We start from the raw sequence: 14570 nt of genomic DNA, 5'->3' as shown, positions 1-14570 counted from the left end.
ATTTTTCAATAATTTAGTTGAAAAAATATTTTTTTTTTTGTATATATATAGAAGGCACATCACTTTAATTGCTTTATAAGGATCTTTAGGTACACAGATGTTATAAAAGTAGTTTTATCTTTTCATATTTTATTCATATCAAGTTTTTATTTAACATAGAAAATCCAATGATAAATTTTCATCATCATAATAATTTTAAACATTATAAACCCCGAAAACTAAACTTGAAAATTTAAAGAAAACATTTTAAATCCCTATAAAATAGAATTTATTTTCTCCTATAAATGTCCCGTTTCCTTAATTTCCGTTTTTGTTTTTGCTTTTTTTTTTTTATAAAGGAAGAAGGAATGAAAAATCTTTTTTAGACCAAAGAAATAAATCATGTGGAAAAATGTATGCCTTATGATACAGTTATAATATTATAAACATTAGTTATTATGAAGGATTGAAACAAAAATAAAAAACAACGTAACTAATAAAATCTATAAAATGCCTTTCTTAAAAAAAAAACAAAAAATTGGGAATATTTCTGCACGATTTTCGACAAACAAAAAGATTTGAATTTTAATCAAAAATATCAATACAAACCCATATATTTTGTGTGTGTGTGTTTGAATTTATATTCGTCCTTTTTCTATATATTCTTATAAAATTTGTGGGAGTGATGTGTCTTTTCTAGGATTTTTGATTATAATACAATATACTTGATATATTATAAAAATTTTGTATTCGTATAACTCATTAGTGTATTGGACTTCAATATATAAAAGATTTAGGAATCTTTAATTTTAGAGAAATTATCCCGAAATGAATTTTCGTCTAACATTTATGCTATAATTGAATATACATACATCAATACTCAATAGTATAATAATGTATAAAAATCATTGAAATTCTATGTACGTGGGTTTTTTTTTTCAAAAAAAAAAATAAAATTACGTTGCGGCTATGATCTATTTTCATAATTTAGAATAATATTGAGAATTATAAGAAAAAATTTAATTTTTAAGGAATTGCCATAATATTGAAGAAATTTAAGATTTTTTCTAGGGGCTTGATTATTGATTTATAAAAATTAGAATATGGTTTAAAATTTTCAAAATAAAAATATCTACGCTTCATAAAATTTCCACTCATTAATGAAGTTCAGCAAATAAATTTTTAAAGAAAAATGTTTCATTTCATGTTCTTCAATTCAAATGCTATTTTTAAATTTTTTTTTCATAATTAATTACAGTCAAATGGATAAATTAAGAATATTTTCAAGTATTATTAATTCTATTGAATTTCTATTGAAATAATTTTAATTTTTGGCATGCTGTTTTTTAATAGGATTAAAGAAAATTAAAATTTTCTAGTATAATTTATTTTAAATGTTTAAGTACCCATTTATTTTAATGTTCGAAATCATATAGTGAAATATTTTTAGATAACATAATCGTATAGTATATTATGAAATACATATATTTGTTTATACAGTGGGCTTGTAATTTCCAAAGAGGAACGAAAAGTAAATACTTACTATAGGAAAAATCAATTCGAACTCAACATCTATTACTTATCGTTTTTATTTTGTGTAGATTAATATGAGAATATTTTATAAAAGTATCCTATTAAAGAATTTGTGATATTGGTTTATGGTGTAAATGAATAACACTTATTTAATTACATTCTTTGCTCACATTCTATTATTAGGGTCTGATCGTCTACCTCGTTATTGTACTCGGCATATGAGAAGAAAATGAGTAACTATCATGCATTTGTATAATGTAATTTCCGAGTGAGAAAAATTATTCGGATTGCGTATCTCGGTTTTTACTTAAAACCATAGAGAGAAAAAATGCAAAAATCTAATTGAAAAATGAAGAATCTTATTGGAATAATGAATAATCCATTAACTAAAATGGAGGATTCTGATTTGAAAGTGTATAAAAAGTGAGTAAAAAAGAAAGTAACACAATCAGTATCAGAGTATTTCATTTTGTTGCATACTTTCAGGGAAAAATTATTTTTTAAATTTCTATCAATGCAATAAAATTATATTATGTAACTAGATTATGTATTTTTTTGATAAGGTGTCATTTACTGTTATTTCTCCATTTGGTTAATAAATTCGATAAATTTCTTTAATAGAAAAACGAAATTTGTTGTTAATTTCAAAAGAAGACGTTAATTACGAATGAAATTTTTAAGATTGTTCGGTCTATAATTTCTAAAAAAAAGTGAAGAAAGAAATTGAAAATATTCTTTTACTTATATTAACAAATGGTAAAGCAAATTAATTAATGTATTAATGAAAAAACAACAAAACGAAGCTTGATTTCTTGGATTAATCATAATCTTTTCAATCAAATTACAACATTTTTGTAGATTTGTAATTAAACTTTTAATTTTACTAAGCATAAGAGCAGAATCAAATTTTCAACACTAAGCCTTAATAGATAAAAGAGCACCTGGATGCCAAAGTTCCCTTAAAATTTTTGAAATTTCTTTAATTATTTTAGTAAATAAGCTATTTATGAATAAATATAACAGGTTAACACTAAGAAATATTTGGTAAATAAATCATATTTTCTGATATTTTTTTAATCCTTGTTATTATTTTAATCTGGCAATATTTTATATTGTATATCATTTATTTATTATAAAGATAATGATGCAGTCTTTTTAAATTCTTATACATATATAAAATTATAATAGAATATGTACATAATCCATATGATACATATAAATTATAAATTACAAATACATATCCACACATACATTCAATGTAAATACATGTATATATATATATCTTTACCTTTCTTTCTTTTTTTGGGGGGAATATACGATTTTAACCTTGTAACCAATAATTTTATATTTTGTAATGTATGAAGATGTTTCGGGCAAGAAAATAAAAATATCATGTTGACTAATAGAAGGATGTACGCAAAATTTCAGTTTATTAAGATCTTCAACAAAATGTAATGTAATATTATACGATATGAGGATATATATATGTAAATTTCGATGTGTAATGATATAAAGGTCTAAATATTTACCTATATAGTAGTAGAAAAATTTTACATTCCTTTGTGGATTTTACACTTAACCATTTGTTAACCTTTTCATTTTATTTTCGTTTATTTTTGTTTAAAAAAAAAAAAAAATTTCTTATGATAATTTTCATTTTCTTTTTCACTAAATTTTACCACCATCTTTTTGATTAAATATATTTCAAAAATGTACATTCATATAAATATATTATATGTATACGTATATATTAACATATTTATTACAATTTGTGTACAAGATTCTATGTGCCGATATAAGAACGCTTGTTAAAATTTTTGCCTTTTCATTGTGATAGTATACATATATGAATTTTGGCTTATTATAAAATATTTCTAGGAAAATCATGAAAAATTTCTTTATGAAAATTCAAAGCAAGATTCTGATATATTCAGAAAGAATGAATAGAGTTAAAGTGGCTAATTTTCAGATCACTTTGCAAAGAATTAAATATTGTGATGTTTGGGTCATTTTAAGAAATATATTAAAATGAAATAGGTGAACTCAAGTAAATACCAACTGAACGAATCAATTGAAAACTGTGAATAATTAAAAAATCTGAGGCTTTGATATAAACTGTCTTATTATATCTCATGAAATATAAATATCCAATTAATTATATATTAGGGGAGCTATGCTTAGACAAAGCAATTCAAAATCACAAATTGTATAATATTAATAAGAACATGTTGTGTATGATCAAAAAATATTTGCAATTCAAAAGCTAATGATATTTCTACTATTATAAACGAAATACAAAATGTTCAATACTTTTTCAAATAGAATTTCTCAAATAAATCCCGAAAGATCCCTGATTCATTTAAAATTCCAGTACCTATGTGTACGTGCTTCGATGATTCAACTATATGTACTGGATATCTAGAAAAATAAAGTTTTTGCGTTAATTTACACTCTAATAAATATACATGTATATAAACGAGTATAACAATATATATATATATATATTATGTATATTATTTTGTAATGTGTGTGTGCATATATTAATGTAAATCAATATACATATATATATATATGTACGAGTAGTTATTAATTTTATCGTTGAAAATTAAGAATAATGTTATCAGTGGTTAAAGTTTATGAAACCATTAGAAATCCATTAGATACCCATGTCATTTTCTTTCTTTTTTTTTTGTTACTTGAATGTCTGGAATACCAAAATCTTAAGAATCTATGTAGGACATGTATGGTATGTGTGTATGTGAAAGTATTTTGTTACATTAAAAGGGAAGAGAAAAATAAAAAATTAAAAACTAAAAGTACTCATCTTTGAATTTATTAAAGATGAAAAGAAGAAAAGAGAAAACTATTTTGGAAGAAAATTTATTTTCATATAAAATTTTCATAGTATGTACAAGGATTTAAAAGAATAACAAAGATGACAACGGGTTTGGCATAGGTTAAATACGGCTCTTTTATAATTTCCGTCCATGTTTATTAAAATTTCCTTTAAATTTGTTTCTAATTTGTAATAGCAAGTTTTAGTTGCCTTTTTTATATTAATATAAATGAGTGTGTGCTTTATTTATTAGCTTTTCTTATTTCTCCATTCTTATTTCAAGCACATTTCGAATAAAATTAGAAAATTCAGTATTCATCGATAGAGGTGGTTTTTTCCCTTTCCCTTTTCATTTTCAGGTCTTTCAAACTTGTTAATGCTAAATGTAATAGGTCATTTGACTGAAAAATCATTTTTCTTTTCTCGAACCTCTTCTTAAATGACTGAGATGGTCATAACACATCTATTAAGCTTCTCAAAATTTCATTTTCCTTGCAGGCTGCAGATCTTGGTGAATTTTTAATTTTTAATTTTCTTTTTCGATATGAATAAATATTTTATTTTTTTACAAAATTTTCAAACTCTTTTTTGTTCCTTATTATCCATCCTATTTCAAAGTAAATAAAATGTCAATTTTTGGACAATTAAATTTTTGATAATAATAAATTCTATGAAAGTGGAAAAGTAACTAAAAATTTATTCTTGGATTTTAATTTAACTACGAGGTATTCTTTAGAATACCCCTAAATATATGCAATTTTTTTTTAAATATTAAATAGGGTATTTGATTTCTTTTATGTTGTTACTGGTTAGTATTAGTTTTGCTTTCAATCATGAAATAGAATGACGTTATTTTATAAATTAGTTTGTTTGATCTACTTGACTTTATCGATAAAGAGGATGTTTAGAGGCACATACAATTTATTAGAACGCATATAACGCCAACAAGAAAACATTTGTGGCACGACAAAATTTATTCTCCGGTAAAATTAAATTCTTAGTATCAAAATTAAATTCTAAGAATTATAGATAAGTCCATCCGCCCGTCAGTTTGTTCGACCGTCTATTTTTGAAGCTCTGATTTTAGAATGCAAAAAGTTCGAGACTTAAAATTTGCACAGATGCGCAACTGCATACAAATTGATATTGAATATCAGCAAAGTTGTCCCACTAAAACTCGTACTTTCCCCATAATTTTCGGGTAGGAGCTTAAAAAAAATTCACTGAATGTGGCCGAATATGTGAAAAAAAGTCTTAAAATTTTGCAACTATAAAATGCAACCAATTTTGTCATAATAAACTAATTTCAAAGTATAATTTCTAATAGCCTAAACCGCTTGCCAAGTGTACAAGTTTTGAAATTTTGCTTTAAAATAATTTAACCTAAAAGAGCTGGGCCTGGCCTGTATTCAATTTTATCAATGATTAAAAATAAATTGCTTGCTTTATTTTGTTTATAAAAGAAGCTACCATAAATTTTTCAGTAATCTTCGGAAATAATCAAAAATATAAAAAATCTCAAATGAATTGAAGTCATATTTTTTTTCACAATTTTTGAAAAGATTATTTTACAAATTAATATTTTATATAAAATAATTCATACATATATATATATATATACAGGCGCGGTTTTGATGTATTCGTCGCCCTAAGCGGTTCCTAAAAAGTGCGCCCCCCCCCCCCCCCCCTTCAACCTTTTCACCTATTTTATTACTGCGAACAAAATTTAATAGGCATTGCACATTGTGCATCATAAAGCAGTTTCTTGTAACCTTATTGTGCTGAATTATAGAATTAAAGTCTGGAACTAAACTTTCAATTTTTTGTTTTATAAATTCAAAAACAAGGTAATTTATTTAAGTGTACGTTTTTTTATGAAGTTATGATCAGATTTATATCAATCACTTAAACTTGATTTTTTGATTTTAACAACCAAAAAATTTACTTTTTGACGTAAGTGAAACTTATTGTAAAAGGTTCTATGAAAATTATATCAAATGTACTTTTTCACAGCTTATTTGAATATGAAAAAAAGTAAAAAATTATTTTTATTTTTATTCGTAATTTTATTTTTATTTTTATAATTATTTTTATTTTTATTAGTAAAATTTGGCTTTTTATTTCACAAATCGCCTGAGAAATGAAGCAGCGTATAAAAAAAGTTTCGACTTGCATTCAAAAATTTAAGGAAAATCAAAGTTTCGTTCTAAAATTTGTGACTTAAAAACTTAGCTTTTCATGTACATAGCTATAAGCTTTTATACTGTTCATTATATTTTTTAGATTTTATTAAAATAAATGCATTTACTGGTATTTATAGGCTCGTGGTTTTGAAATTTCAGAATGTCGTTTTGCTTAACTGTTTTAATTTTGGAGATAAATGTGTGAAGCAAATTATGCGCCATTTCATTTTACTCTTATTTTTTGGATGACTTACACTACATCAATTCAGCATAAAAATTCTTAACATTCACTTGATTATTAAACAACATTTTTTCAATTCAATATAAGTAGTAGATTTTATCAATTAAAATTTAATTCTGTGATTGATAACAGTTTTTTCAAAAACGAAAGCAGAACATATTAGTAGAAATTCATAACGATCATGTAATTTTAAAATTCATTCAAAATTTTTTGTTGTTAAACAAAAACAAAATATTGGTATACACAATCTCAATATCAAGCTATGCTTTCCATCATTTAAGAATATTGCTCTCATTCTCTTTTTCTAATTTCTTTCTATTCTCATTCTTAATTTGTGTTTTTTTTGTTTTGTTCTTGTTGTTTACTAATGCAATAGTATACAGAAAAGTAATACATTATAATAATGTGTTTGTTTGTTTGGTGAGTGAGCGCCAACTAAGCAAAAATAAAATTTTGCATGTATGAAACAATTTAAATATAATGTGTACGAACGAGTGTAGCCACTAAGCATAATAAAAACATTGCTTTGTGATATAATTATATGTGTACGAGCGAGTGTTGATAGGGAGCAATCTCAGCAAAATAAAAATTTTGCTTTATGAGATAATTATATGTGTACGCATGAGTGTTGATCTTATTCATATTAGACAATATAAATTATGTGTACATGTGTATTTTTGAATATTTTTATTTTTTGCGTACATTGCTTCTATATATGTATGTATATTATATGAGACGATTTCACTTATATATATGAACGTTTGAATGTATACAGCTGTGTGAAATAATATTCTGTGTTTATAGGCATATACAGTACATAAAAAATAAGAATGAAAGAGCAGTGTAGAGTAAAGAAATGTATGAGTAATTTTAATTCTATGAACATTTTTTGTTATATGGTGCAAATAGAAAATATGTGTAGGAACAAAATATTATGTTTGCATGTAGGTAGATTTTATTAAGTTAATTTCGCTATAAATTGATGTATAAAAAAAAACTTGGAATCCTTTTTTTTGGGTGAAAATTTTTTTTTTTTAAATTTAGGGGTTTTTTAAGTTTTCAATGGCGCCCCTATTTTTTATCGCCCATTGCAAATGCATACTTTGCATGTATGATAAATCCGGGGCTGTATATATATATATATATATATAAGATATGAATTTGTATAATTGTTTATAGGCGTCTTTACTGTAAAATGATTTATATATAAAAGATATTTTTAATGAAAAGGATAATAATAATAGAACTAGATGACAGGATAATAATGAGAATAAATTCATTTTGTGCCCTTTTGTTTTTGCTTTTTCATTGTTTTTTCTTGTGGGTTAAGTAAATATTTTTTTTACATTTAAAAATTTTTATAAACTCTTTTGGGTCAAACTTCAAGTCAAACAAGCCTATAATATCCTAAACAAACTAAATAAATATAATTTTGTAAATTTTTGTCGTGTGTTATATGCATAAAATATTTGTATGTATATATGTATAGTATAACATAATTGTTGCTATTTTAGAAAAATGAAATTAGAAGCGTTTATGAGCGTAAATAAGTGAAAAGGTTTAAAGTATATTTAAAATTTTTGACTCCATTTCATGTGTTTACCTAAATTAGAACATCAATCCTTTTAATTTATGCATGGTCATTCAAGTGCTTATATTGAACTAAAAACTATTATTATTTTGTTATCTTTTGCTAGGTTAGAGATTCCCAACGTTTACCGGATCCTGAAAACAATAAGGTACCCCTTCAGCTATTAAGTATTGTGTTTTTCTATGTAAATTGTGATACGTACGTATAGTAGACTCCCTATTTTTAACATTACAATGTATTTTAGTTGATTAAAATTTGCTTTTATAATTGTGCTTTGATTTTATGTTGCCATATAAAAGAGAGAAATGTAAAATTGACTTGATATTTGTTGAATTAGGCTTAAATTTGGATACTATTTCAAATAAATTATTAGAAGAAATTGATAATTGGCATTCCTTAAGTTTTTTTTGATTTTTCGCTACACTTTTAGCAAAAATTTTGGCATTATTATCTAATCTTTTTGATCAACAGTAATATCAAATGTGAGAAGTGATTTAAGTAATTGTGTTGCAATTTTAGTAATTTTGGAATGGGAAAACGAAGAACTGGATAATTTTAATTTATGATCAGAAAGATTAAAATTTTGAACAAATAAACTTTAATTTCTATATATGCGTGCTACATGTCTGGCATTAATTTCATTTTGTAAATATTCTGAAACTTTTAAATTATAAACATTTTATAACACAAAAGTAAAATAAACTTAAAAAATGCTTTGCAATAAACTAAAATTAAGTAAAATTTAGTATGTGTAATTTTATACCCAACAAAATACATTGACATAATTTTCTTTACGGTAATTTTCCACAAAATATCGAAAACCAAAATGTATTTTTAATTGAATAAAATGTAAAATTTTTTATTATTTTTTATGGCTTTTACATTTCATGTGGGCGTTGAAAAAAATGTCCTTGGCTTGGCAGCCTATAAAGGTAACCTTGTTTCTTATAAGAAAAGAAAATTTTGTTTCCGTTTTTTTTTTTTTTATTGTAAAAAAAGGAAAAAAGAAAGATATTTGAATTATTGTCGAGCTAAGCTACATTTTTTGTTTTTTTTTTCTTCATAAAATGTAGATATCTAGTTTAGGTGCGAGGAGCATCGTTACTTCTATATATGCAAGGTAAGCAATTTGCAATGAGCGCCAGATTACAAGGTCGCCATTGAAAAAAGTGATTCATTATGCGCAATATGCAATTTGTATTGCATATTGCTCATTGATTGAAAAGAAAAGGAGCGGCGACATTTTTGAAAACCGCTAAAGGTGTCGAAATAATCAGAACTGGGCCTAGCTGCGAGCAATTCTTAAAGGTGTAAATTATGTAAAGTATTTCATTTGGATTTGCATAATTTTGTTTTTATAAAAAAAACAACATCACTCATAAATCTATTGAAATGACATAAAAACATAGTTGTTGGGACTACCTGTAATAATCTAAATATTTTGTACAAATTTTAGGCATTGTACTACGTTTTTATTTAAATTTCATTAACCGTTGGAAATTTATGTGAATGGTGTAGTTTCCACGAAACTTAAATGTTTCTTTTTATAATTTATTATACGTATAACAATTATATTAACGCGTTATACTTCCCCACAATTATTTTAAAGCTGAGAAGAGGACAAAAAATAAGGAAATTGTATAAAAATTTTAGTAAAATGTTCGATTTCCCAAAAACAATTCAAAATTTTTCGAAATTTCAAAAATTTTGATTAAGTTTTGAATTTTTTCCTTGAATTAGAAAATTTTACGCATAGTAGGTGATTATTATTTTCTTCTCTAATTTAATGCTTGTTGGGTAAGAAACAAAACGAATGTGCACAGAAACTGATTTCTTTGTATGATTTAAAGGCTTTCCTTGTATTTTTTTTATACATTTTTATTTTTGAAAGGATTCAGTAGTTTTTTTTTTTATTTATTTATTTTTTTCTTTCGTTTCCTTTCGATTTTATCATTTTTATTTTGTTCTACTGTCGTTCCTTATTTATTTACACCCTTTCTATTTTATGAAATTCATAATAATTTGTAGCCTATATACACAAAAACATATACAAACTTACAGTTTTTTGTCTACAATAAAAAAAAACAGTACATGTTATGAATGCTTACAATCCTTTTTCAATGAAAAAGAAGAGAAGAATAAAAAAATCCAATTTTAATATAAAATGAAAATGATTTTGAATTTTTTTTTTTTCTTTTTACTTTTCATAAATAAAACACCTTTATTTTTATTCATAAAAATAAAATGAGCACAAAATATTAGAATATTGTAAAAGTCATCATCACCTATAAACATAGAATCTGAACAGCCACCTAAGATTTCAAAGTGTTGGTGAACTGTGCAGCCATCTGGGAAAAACAAAAAAAAAATGAAGAAGAGAAAAATTAAAATAAAGAGAAAAAGATATTGAAAAGGAGAAAAAAATAAAAGGAGTTTTTGTTCATTCAGAGAAAAAAAAAATTATCAAATGCTTTTGAATGGTTTTCAATTTTGAAAAAAAAAAAAAACAGAAGAAAAAGGAAAAGGATTGGGGTTTCTTATATTTTTTCTTCTTAAAATGAAAAATATCTTAAATTAAGCGGAAATTTGTGGGTTTATAATATAGAATAAGGAATAAAAATTCGTTTTTGTTGGAATATAATTGTATTTGTATTTAAAAATTCGTTTTTTTTTATTATTATTAAATATTAATAAAAGGACTTGCTTTTCTTTATAAAGAAGAAACAATTTTGAAGTAATTCAATATGACAAAGTATTTAAAGGACCAAAGTTTTTTCTCTTTCTTGTTTTCTTCTTTTTTTTGCTAATAAAGAAAAAATTTTGATTATAAACGATATTTAATAGATTATTTTAGGATCTATTATTGAAAAGCGTAAACTACCACAACTACCAGAATAATTTTCAAAAGAAAGGTGTCGTTTTAGGCCATTTAAAATGTGAATGTGTATAGAAAATATTACGCAAGATAAATTTCGAAAAATTATTCTTTTTCAATATTTAAAACCTTTAAGGAAATTTTAAAATTTTTATACAATTGCTGGGAAAATATTTTTTTGCAAAAATTTTAAAAATAACAAGGGAGTAATTTTATATAGAGGCCAATGTTGCTTAATTTCAACCAGGGTTGAAAGAATTCGGAAAACAGAGTAAAACTGGGATCAAAAATGAATTTCTGTAAAAATTTTTGTAAAATCGCACTACATTATCGTAGGCTATTAAGTTTAAGCTGTTATTTAAGCCTAAATAATCCAAAAAATCATAAAATCAAAAAATGATTTAAGCAATTTTACATATTTTAACCTTTGCATGTATTGTATAAGGTGCAGATTACAATGTTCCTATTGTCAAAATTTAATACGAGTATTGTACAAACAACTTAGCAAAAGTTCATTCATTGTGCATAATGAGCGTTAGTACTTATATTTCATTCTGACATTTAGTACTTCTTTTGAAATTACCATAATATAAAAAAAAATGACGGAATAATTAATCATAGCAATTACATTGTATTTTGTGATCATCTTTTATTTTTAAGATAAAAGATAATTTCTTTTTCTTTAAATAAATTCTTTTTATTTATTCAAATATCAGAGGATGATGAAGAGCTTCCTATTCAGATTATTAAAATAAAAAAAATAATTAGACTTATTTTTAAATGTTCAAGTGTAGAATATTAAGGGAAGTGATGTGTTCTTTTCAAAGTTATTTAATGTATATATATACTACCTACTATAATATAATAGAAGGTTCTTATACATTTCCACTTATATAATTCTTAAAATATTATGTAAGAAGAAAATCTTCTATAGAATAAGTGAATATTTTATTAATTTATAAGTATAATACTTGTTACTTTCAATAGTTTGCTCATTTTCATTGAAAATCAATAATATCCAAAAATTATCTTTTATACCCTAATCAATGGTTGGTCACTCACGCAGTTTTTATTGTTATAAGTATTAATTTATTAATTATTAAGGTTCCGTAAAAAAAAAAGAAACAAAAACAATTATTTTTTTTCCTTGTGTCTTAATGATTGTTTGTATTTTGAAAATGTTAAAGATTTTATTAAAGAAATTGTTATTCTTACTTTTTAATACAAATACCATTGAGCATATTCAGTAGTTTAAAATTGATTGCGTAGGTATTAGAAATGTGAAATCACTGTATAAAATTTTTATATTTTTGACCTTTTATTTCAATTTTCTTAATTAAAATTTTTGAAAAAAAGGAAAAAATATATGGTTGATCGTGTCATCTATGTGATACCCATACGAATGAATGATTTTATAAATGTTTTTCTTATGTTTTTCACCTTTTCTTTTCCTATAATGTGATTTTTTATACATTTCTGGCAGCTACTACATATGTATATGCATATAACGATATGAGCTTCTATAATTTGTAAGATATAGTCAAATAAATTTTGAAGTTGCATGGCAATTGCTTTAACTAAGAGCAGTGCCATTATATTTAATTTTCGCACTAATGGATGGACAGATGGGTAGATATGGGTAAATCGACTAAGAATTGGATGAGGACAACATATGCATACTTTTGTCTATATATATATGTCAGATTTTTATTTCTTAACATTATAAACGTAGAACAAATTTATAATATCTTTCGAATACATAACCGTACGATGAGAATAAAAACAACATGGTTCTTAAATTTAGAAGGTGTCTCAAAATAACCGCCATATTCATATTATATTTTTCAAAATCTTAAACAAAAAATTCAGTTTTCGAAATTTATGTAGCACTATATATATGTCGAAAGCACTGCTTTGGGTGCTTGTTATATAAAAGCCAATGTTTCAGTGTTTTATTTGACCTTTTAATGACTTTCACCATATACAATAGTTACATACAGCTTAATAGTTCATCATATACAAAAACTATATAACATTTGATTTTTGAAGATCCCTTTCATATTTTTAATGAATATATCGTCAAAGTTGGTAAAATAAAGCTTTCTAAACGTATAAATAAGGAACGAGCCATTCTAGTGTCAGAAAAACCAATTATCTCGCGACGATGTGACACCTTTCCTATGTAAATTCTTAAAAACATACATAATTTGGTTGTTTTTCATTATCAAATTTTCTGTAAGCATTTTTGACGCTTCATATACGTATGTACGAGTACAAATGAGTAATGATTTAACCTTCTTATGCTAATAAAAAAAAATTTCAATGAAAACAGAAAATAAACAAAATTTATAATAATGACCTTCAACTGTTTAGAATTCTTAAACACGTCCTATATATACACTTATACACTATGTTTATATACACGAGTATATTCGTGTATGTATATATGTCATGGTAATGTTCTCTACGAAAATTAACAAATATGAGTTTATTATTTACTTGTGGTTTCTCTTAATTTTATTCTTTCTACCACTTAAAAGGAAGAAGAGTAGAAATTTACTTACATATATTATGCCTAGATGACTCTCTTTGTCATTAAAAAAAAAAAATCAAAATCAAGCTAACAAAAAAAAAAACAGAATTTTTTTCTCTACATTAAGAGATCATAGAGCTATAGAGCAGCCCCATCATATTTACCATAGAAAAATAAAATTTCACCTATTAAAGGATCTTCATTTTATTTTGTCTTTTCTTTTTTTCTTATATGTATAATAATGTCATCAAAAATCATAAAGTATCCTAAGATATAAGATATGAGAAGAAAAAAAAAAATCTGAATTAGTCAACATTCATTTTTTTGTTGTTGTTGTTTTATAGTTCTTACAAGGATTCCGGAGACTTAAAGTCATCAATATTGTTGAAGTTTTGTTGAAAGAGAGCAGAAATATACATACAAAACGAAAAAAAAAAATCATATATCCTTGATTTTTCAGTGTACAGTGACAAGAAAGGACAATAACCATACATCTAAATTTTTTTTTCCATATAGAATTAATGATAATTATATTCCAGTTCATTTTATTTATATACCCATTCTTATAAGTTTAGGTAGATATTTGTTTTAGTTATATTGAGTACGTATATACATATATACATATTATGTAAATTATGTATTTTATTTGAATTCCAAAGTTTACATATACTTAGGAATAAATAAAAATGTCGTAAAATACTTCATTCACATATAATGTGTATAATTGTGCGTTTATAGTTTTATATATTTTTTTCAAGGAATTAATTAATCATGGATTTATTTCATTTTTCTGGAGTGT

At 24.2% G+C, this 14570-nt stretch overlaps 1 protein-coding gene across 2 annotated transcripts in view; it reads left to right on the top strand.

The window, feature by feature from the left end:
• LOC129615311 (uncharacterized) overlaps positions 1–14570 on the top strand; it is a 129892-nt gene that overhangs the window by 5791 nt on the left and 109531 nt on the right. The window contains exon 2 of one of the 2 annotated variants that reach the window (XM_055530449.1): positions 8470–8511. The exons of the other annotated variant lie outside the window; for it this stretch is intronic. The gene's annotated coding sequence lies outside the window, so the exon portion shown is untranslated. The remainder of the gene's footprint in view (positions 1–8469; positions 8512–14570) is intronic. 2 annotated transcript variants of the gene reach the window in all.

The sequence above is a fragment of the Condylostylus longicornis genome, unplaced genomic scaffold (genome assembly GCF_029603195.1).
Source record: "Condylostylus longicornis isolate FDR11 unplaced genomic scaffold, ASM2960319v2 ptg000135l, whole genome shotgun sequence".
Taxonomy (NCBI): Eukaryota; Metazoa; Arthropoda; class Insecta; order Diptera; family Dolichopodidae; genus Condylostylus; species Condylostylus longicornis.
Note: the sequence above shows the minus strand (reverse complement) of the source record. Positions and strands in the feature narration are given on the sequence as shown.